Source organism: Ursus americanus, chromosome 12 (assembly GCF_024610735.1).
Source record: "Ursus americanus isolate L20-20 chromosome 12, mUrsAme1.1.p, whole genome shotgun sequence".
NCBI lineage: Eukaryota > Metazoa > Chordata > Mammalia > Carnivora > Ursidae > Ursus > Ursus americanus.
The window spans coordinates 20,986,931-20,995,913 of NC_142138.1; the positions used below are offsets into that span (position 1 = coordinate 20,986,931).

The following is an 8,983-nucleotide window of genomic DNA, read 5'->3' on the forward strand; positions in this document are numbered from 1 at the left end:
CCATCTATGTAAGGTCTTAAGGGGTACAGAAAGGAAAGTTCAAGCACAATTTTACCAGAGTTATACAGGCACCAGATATTTCTAAGGTGAGCCAGAAAGGGTGCTATGAAGTCACAATAGCTTTCTGTTTTGTTTAAAACATCCTTATTGAGGTTAATTTAGATGCCATAAAAACCACCCATTTTAAGTCTACACAGCACTGAATTTCAGTGAATTTATACACTTATTCAGCCATCACCACAACTCAGTGTTAGAGCACTTTCATGACCACAAACGTTCCCTTGTGCCTGTTTGCAATCCATCTCTGCTCCCGCCTCAGCCCTGGGCAACCACTGATTTGTCTCTACAATTTTGCCTTTTCTAAAATTTTCATATAAATGGGATCATGTAATATGTAGCCTTTTGTGCCTGTCTCCTTCCATTTAGTATAATGCTTTTGTTGTGAATAATATTCCCCTCTATAGACATACATTTTGTCTAACAACTTACCAGTTGAAAGACGCTATTTCCATTTTGGGGGCTATCGTGAATAATACTGCAATGAATATTTGTATACAGGTTTTTGTGTGGACATACTTATTCATTTCTTTTGGCTAGATCCCTAGGAGCTGAGTTGCTAAGTCAATCGATAAGTGTATGTTTGGCTTTTTAAAAAGTGACAAAGTTTCCCAAAGTGGCCGTCTCATTTTACATTCCCACTAGCAATGAACGTGTTTCTCCATATCTTCACAAGCACTGGGTCAGTCTTCTTCGTTTTAGCCATTCTAGTAGGTGTGCCGGGGAACCTTTTGGTTTGAACTTGAATTTCTCTGATGACTAATGATATTAAACATCTTTTCACGTACTCACCTGCCATTTATATATTTTCTTTGGTGAGGTGATTTTCCAAATATTTTGCTCGTTTCTTACTGGGTTGGTTGTCTTCTTGCTGCTGAATTATAAGGGTTCTTTATATATTCTGCATTCAAGTCCTTTATCAGATGTATGTTTTGCAAATATTTCCATTCTCTTGTGTCTTTTGAAGAGCAAAAGTTTTCATTTTGATAAAGTCCAATTTGTAGATTTTGTTGTTGATTGTTTTACTTTTTAAGTTATATATAAAGAACTCTTTGTCTTATTCAAGCCTGTGAAGATTTCATCCTGTGTTTTCTTTTAAATCGTTATGTATGGTGTAAGATAAGGGCTGAGTTTCATTTTTTTGTAGATGTTTATCCAATTGTTCCAGCATCTATTGCTGAAAGAACTATCCTTTCCCCATTTAATTACTTGGCATCTTTCTCAAAACTCAATTGACCATATATGTGAAGGTCTGTTCCTGAATTCTCCATTCTCTTCCACCTACCTAAATGTCTATTGTTTCTTCATTATCATAACTTTGTAGTAAGTTTCAAAACCAAATAAATCCTCTGATTTTGTACTTCTTTTTCAAAATTGTCTTACTATAGGTTCTTTGCACTTCCATATAAATTTTAGAAACAGCTTTTCAGCATCCATGACCAAAAAAAAAAAAAAAAAAAGCCTACTGGGATTTTGATAGGTATTCCATTGAATCTATACATCAATTGGGGAAAACTGCCATCTTACCAATACTGAATCTTCCAACTCATGGATATTATATATCTCCCCATTTTTATTAAATCCTCTTTAATTTCACTCAGCGATGGTGTGTAGTTTTCAATACACAGATATGCACTTCTCTTGTTGAATTTATTTCTAGGTATTGTATTCCTGTAATGCTATTATAAATGGAATTAATTCATTTTAAAATTGTTTACTGGTAGTTTATAGAAATATAATTGGTTTCTGTATGTTGATCTTGTGTCCTACAACCTTGTTAAACACACTTTTTAGTTCTAATTTTTTTGTAGATTCTTTGCAGTTAAAAAGCTTTTAGCCATGTTGGAGTATAATAGACAAAGAAAATTGTAATACATTTTATTACTTAATATTAATTAAATAATATTTAATTAGTAAATTAATAAATCAGTTAATTAAAATTAACTTTAATATTTAAAATGTACAATGTGATGATTTGATATACATTATGAAAGAATTCCCGCCAATGAGTTAACTAACATACCCATCACCTTGCATAAATATACCTTTTTTTTCCTTTTTTTGGTAAGAATACTTAAGTTTTATTGTCTTAGCAAATTTCAATTATACATTACAGTATTTTCAATAATAGTCACCATGCTATAAATTAAATCCTCACCCATTGTTCCTCTTATAACTGAAAATTTGTATCCCTTTACCAGCATCTCCCTAATTTCCCCTATCCTTTAGCCCCTGGAACCATCATTCTGTCCTCTGTTTCAATTTTTTTTTAAAGTTCCAGATATAAATGATACCATGCAGTATTTGTCTTTCTCTGCCAGATTTATTTCACTTAGCCTAATACCCTCCAGTTTCATCCATGTTATCACAAAGCAGGACTTCTTCCCTTTCTAAGGGGGAGTAATATTCCATTGTGCGTGTGTGTGTGTATGTGTGTGGTGTGTGTGTATCTCACATTTTCTTTATCCAGTCATCATTGACAAACACTCAGGTTGTTTCCATGCCTTGGCTATTGTGAATAATGCTGCAATGAACATGGAGTAGAAATATCTCTTTGAAATAGTGATTTTGTTGTCTCTGGATATGGTGGTTCTATGTTTAATTTCTTGAGGCAAGAAATTAAATTATACTGTTGTATAATTTACTGTTTTCCATGGTGGCTATACCAGTTTACATTCCCACCAACAGTGTATAAAGGGTCACTTTGTAATTTTTTACATACGTGATCATGTTGCCTGAGGATCACAATAGCTTTTAAATTCTTTGCTCACTGCATCTCAGTCAATCCTCTCACTTCCTCTAACACCCAACACCATGATCCTAAAATACCCTTACCCTCGATAATGTCAAACATTCCTCCTATGAGGGTAGGGTAGAGTGTCCTTAAATTCCTCCTCAAGACTGGAATGTTCCACTAACAGTTGTGTTGCCCCCCATCTGTGGTAATCTTCCACATTCATCCCCTGTACAGAGATAAACTTGTCACGAGAACTAAGTGCTTATGTTCATGGATCTAGGATTCTTTTCCCCTTTGCTTGTGTGATTTGCCTGTATCTTTGCTTCAGCTGTTGACCAAACCCCCTACTGGTGCCCCCATTCTTCTTTTAAGGTATGATAATACATTTAACCAGATAAAGCCCTTGCCAGGAAGTTTTCTGTCTCTAGTGATGCTGTCGTTGTCTGCCCTGATCTATTACTTATCTTGCAGTAACTCTTAAAGGGTGTTCTTACTTTTAATTTCCAAATGCTGTGTGCGTGTGCTCGCGCAGGGCTGGGAATGGATACGTGGTGGCAGCACTTGGCTATCCTCCATTACTCAAGCCACACTTTCAGTTACCTAAACTCTATACAACTCTTTTACAGGTATCGCTATTAATTCATTTTGCCTCCAATTGATCTATTTCTATCCAGTATAACTTACCCCACAAAATTCATGCTTTCTTATATTTGGGCAGTAGATCACAGTCTTTATCCAAGTAAATTCTGAATGAAAAGGTCAGAGTGGGGACAGTTCCCTGTGGCCTTGGAGACCTTCCCTCTACTTACTTGCAGTCAGCAATTAGCACTCTTTAGGAATGGTTGCTTAGCTAGTTACAGGGTGATTAATCTGTGTTTCCTTTTCCTCTCCTATAATATGAGGATGATTTTAGTACCCAACTCACGGGACTGTCGTAAGGATTAAATGATTAAACACTTGCAATATGCTCAGAACAACCGCGACCACAGTATGCGAGCTCGAGAAGGTGAGCCGTTCTTCTTGCAGAGGCCAGGGTTTTATAGTCAACAGCTTGGCCTCTATCTTCCTCTTGTCATTTCCTAGCTGTGCATCCTTAGACAAGTTATTTAACTTCTCTGGACCTCAATTTCTACATCGTAAAATTGTTGTGAGAACAGTGCTTTTTTCATAAAGTTGAAGGATTAAATGAAGTCACACAGAGTGTTTAATGCAGTACACGGTGCTCAATAAATATTTGTTGCAATGATTCTTAATGACATTCATCTTGGACAATCTCCCTCTATCCTCCTATCAAGATGTCTCTAAAAGCTTGAAGATATTCAGATACATTACGTCTATAGCATTCCCCTGATCAAACTATTTGGAAATTAAGTAACTAGTTTACAGAGTATGTCTCCTTTAAATCATCTTTTAAAACCTCTCTAAAATTCTTTATTTCTTTATTTTAAATTTAAATTCCATTAATTAATGTATAGTGTATTATTAGACTCAAAGGTAGAGTTCAGTGACTCATCAGTCTTATATAACACCCAGTGCTCATTATATCACGTGCTCTCCTTAATGCCTATCATCCAGTTACCCCATCCCCTGACCAGCAACCCTCAGTTTGTTTCCTATGATTAAGAATCCCTTATGGTTTCTCTCCCTCTCTGATTTCGTCTTGTTTTATTTTCCCTTACTTCCCCTATGATCCTCTGTTTTGTTTCTTAAATTCCACATATTAGTGAGATCATATGATAATTGCCTTTCTCTGATTGAGTTATTTCGCTTAGCATAACACCTTCTAGTTTCATCCATGTTGTTGCAAATGGCAAGATTTCATTTTTTTGATGGCTGAGTAATATTCCATTGTGTATATAGACCACATCTTCTTTATCCATTCATCTGTTGATGGACATCTAGGCTCTTTCCATAGTTTGGCTCTTGTGGACATTGCTGCTATAAACACTGACAACCCCTGTAAAATTCTAAAAATATAAGCAAAGTAATAATTTAAATGTTTAATTAATATATTATGGCTAGATTATTAATCTTGGATTCATTTCATGATACCCTAGACTTGTATGTTATGTATGCTGTATGTAGAGTTTCTAAGAGAACCCTAGGGACCCTTGGAAAGACTATGATCATTTTATAGCCTGGGAAGCATACTGTGAATATTCAAAATGATTATGAGGGTATATATTTGGTTTTTTTACTGCTTTGTTCTTTTATTTATTTGGTGCCAAGAATGTAGCTCGGGAATGCAGCCACCAATTATAATGCTGTTTCTATGAGAAGATAATTGGCCCCACAATGGTCAGCTGAGATGAGGAATCTAGGACCCACTGTGGTGAAAGCCAGATACCGCTTGCCAAATCACAACACTCCCTATGTGTGGTAGGAAAAGAAATCCCAAATCTTACAGGCATGATTTCCACAAAACAATTCAAAAGGTAATGCCTTAAAATAACTAAGGATCAGGCTTGATTTTTTGATGTAGTTTTTATAAATTATGTGTCAGACTTTCTAAAAAGTGTCTGTGTGAGCATAATATAAAACCTTGAAAGTCTGGGGCATCTGGCTGACTCAGTCAGAAGAGCATGGGCTCTCAAGTGGGGGTGTTGTGAATTTGAGCCCCACCTTGGGTGTAGAGATTACTAAAAATATAAATAAAACTTGAAAAAAACCCAAATCTTTCAAGTCAAACACATTTGGATTTTATTCTCCATCGTGCTTTTTAAAAGAAGATTTACTTATTTATTTGAGAAAGAGACAGAGGGAGAGAGAGAATCTCAACCAGACTCCCCACTGAGTGCAGAGCCTGACACAGGGCTCAATTCCATGACCCTGAGATCATGACCCGAGCCGAAATCAAAAGCAGATACTTAACTGATCAAGCCACCCAGGCACCCTCCCCGCTTTGCGCACATTACCTATCTTTTTGGACTCTCAGGATTTCTTTTCCAAAATGAAGATAATAATTACCAAAAGGATTGTTCCAAAGATTAGATGATGAATATAAAGTGCCGAGTATAGTGCTTGGCACATGTAGATGCTTAATAAGTGTTAGTTCCTTTCTTTTTCATTCTCGGTAGTGAGCCATTAACAAATATGAATGGAGTAGGAAAAAAAAGTATTTTTTTTAACTTGGCTCTGGTTTGACTTGGCTCCTTTAAAAAATACAAAGAGAGTGTTTTGTTTTGTTTAGTTTTGTTTTTTAATGGAAATGCCATTGTAGAATTTTCAGTTGTGGAAGGTGAGGCCCTTGTTGGGGAGCTTTTAACAAATACTGGTGCCTACATTCTATCCCCAGAGACTCTGATTAATTGGACAGGGATGTAGCCTAGGCATTAGGATTTTTTAAAGTATAAACTAATGCAATAAATTGCACAGATCTTAAGTGTACAGTTCAATCAGTTTTGACAATTTTTTATCCTCTTTTAACCATCACCCTAATTAAGATAGAGAACTTTCCTATTACCCAGAACGTGTCCCTTTCTTGTCAGCTTGTCCCACCTCCACCCTAGGTAACAGATGTTCTGATTTCTATCAGCATAGATTAGTTCTGTTTTTGAATTTCATATGAAATTTACAAAGGGAATCAAACAGTATGTACTCATCTGTGTCTTGCTCAATGTAATATTCTTGAGATTCATTAATGTTGATATGTATATCAGTAGTTTTTCTTATTATTATCATTATGTTTCGATGTACAAAAATACCATCATTTGCTTCGCCATTCTCCTCTTGACTGACATTTGGTTTGTTCACAGGTTTCTCTGTTACAAATAAAGATGCTATGAATGTTCTTGCACAAGTCTTTTGTGGACATACATTTTCTTTCTCTTGGGTGTGCTTAGAACTGGAATTCCTGGGTTTTAGGGTGGTTATACTCTTTACCATAAACCGCCGAACAGTTTGTCCAAGTGACTGGACCATCGTACACTCCCACTAGCAACGCACCCCATTCTGGGCGCTCTGCATCATCGCTAACGCTTGCGATTTTGTCAACCCTTTAAGGTTTAGCCATTCTGGTTGGTTTAAAATGGCATCCCACGATTGTTGTTGTTGTTGTTAATTTTATTTATTTATTTTAAGTAATCTCTACGCCCAGCATGGAGCTCAAACTCACAACCCTGAGATCAAGAGTCACATGCCCTACTCACTGAGCCAGCCATGGTTTTATTTATTTTTTATTTTTTTAAATTTAAATTCAATTAGCCAACATATAGAACATCATTAGTTTCAGATGTAGAGCTCAGTATTTCATGAGTTGCAAGTAATACACAGTGCTCATTACATCAGGTGTCCTCCTTAATGCCGGTCACCCAGTTACCCCATCCCCCCACCCACCTCCCCTCCAGCAGCCCTCAGTTGCTTTCCCACAGCCCGGAGTCTCTCATGGTTTGTCTCCCTCTCTGATTCCCTCCCATTCCGTTTTTCCATCCCTTCCCCTGTGGTCTTCTGCACCGTTTCTTGTATTCCTCATGTGGGTGAATCCATATGATTATTGTATTTTTCTGATTGACTTATTTCACCCACCATAATACGCTCCAGTTCTACCCGCATCAATGTAAATGGTAAGATTTCATCCTTTCTGATGGCTGAGTAATATTCCATTGTATATATATCTCACACCTTCTTTGGTTTTAATTTGTTTCCCTGACGAATGATGAGGTAGCCGTAAAAATTTACAAGGTATTTATGTGAACACCTATGGATACTGTTTCATGTGTTTACTAGTGATCGGTATGTCTTCTTTTTTGAAATGTCTACTTTGAAGTCAAGTCTTCTCCATTTTTATTTTTACTTATCCCCCCCCCCCAAATCATCAGCATTTATTTCCTGAGTCCTAGGTGTCACTTATCTTGGTAAAAAGGACTGAGAGTTGATCAGACAGTTTTGAGCACAAAACCCCTTCCCTAGAAGTGGATGTGTGGAGCTCCATGAGGGAAATGCAGAACTGCATAGATGGTCAGGTTAGCTTACAATGCCTTCCAAAGGAAGAAAAAAAAAAGTCAGTTCCCTCCCCCTCTGCTGATAAAAGGTTTAAGTTCTTAAGAAGGTTAGAAGTGGTGTTGTTGTTGTTTTTAAAGGGAGACAAACTCTTGATCCAGAAGGTTGGGCTTGGAGAAGCCAAGGCAGAGCTGGGATGTGGTTGCTGCCCAGACCACTGATGGAGGTACATTCTTGGCGGGGGGTGGGGGGGTGGGGGGGGATGCTGCCATCCTGAACCTACAGGGTCTTGAAAGTGCACCGGTGTGAGGAGGTGGTGGGCAAGCGGAGCCTGAAGGTGCAGGCGGAGAGCTTTCTCAGAGTAGGGGCCACACTGGCCTCTGGGGGTGCCTTTTTACTCTGGCCTGGCCTGCCTGGGACAGGGGCTCAGAGAAGAGGCTGCTGGGCCAGTGCCAGGGCTCTCTGACCAGGTGGGGACAGCAGGTCTCTTTTCCACCCTCAGTGGGCATGGTCAGACTCAAGACAAGGGGGTGCCATCGTTGCTCTCAGGCTGCTTGCTAGCTTCCCTGTCTGGGGTGCCTGCCTCTGCCTGTCCTTCTGCCCTCTCGAGTGCCAGCTCGTCCATGTCGTTAGCCAGCTTCCTCATGCTCACAGCCTCAGAGCCTGCCTGGGTGTCAGGGACTGTGTTCTGACAGCCTGTCCTGTCACCAGAAATGGAGATGGAGTAGGAGGACTTGACCCCCATCATGCCTGTTGCATTGCTCTTCTGGCCCGGTTTAGTTTATTTTTCCTACTTGCATCTTTTCAGATTTTCCACTGTTGACTAATCAGTGTGGAAATTCTGGAAGGCTCAGTGGTCCTGAAGCAATCTGACTTGAGCAGGTAGTTGGTGGTAGGGGTGGGGGTTAGTGCGAAGGGCTCAAGCAGGAATTAGGAAAGCTTGAGTAATTCTCCTTCCTCTGCCATCAACCCTGTCCGTGGCCTTGGGTAAATCATTTCACTTTGAGCCTTTTTCCATCTTTTAGAGAGATTTGGTAAATGAAGCCTTCACTCTCAGCTCTTGGCTGTTCTTTTCTCCCTTTTAAAAAACTGGTTGTCTTTTATTATTAATTCGGAGGAATTCTTTAGTTGACTCATGCTGCCCTGTACCTGCTTTTGCTATTCTTACACAGTCAGGAAGGGTTTGCAACTTACATAGCCTAGTGTTGGTACTGCTATGAAGCGTGAAGGGGAAAAATAATATGGGGGTGC

General features: G+C 38.6%; 1 pseudogene; it reads right to left on the reverse strand.

The window, feature by feature from the left end:
- Positions 1-8,249: 8,249 nt before the first annotated feature.
- On the reverse strand, positions 8,250-8,480 carry LOC123794997 (cAMP-dependent protein kinase inhibitor gamma pseudogene; annotated as a pseudogene).
- Between the last annotated feature and the right edge of the window lie 503 nt (positions 8,481-8,983).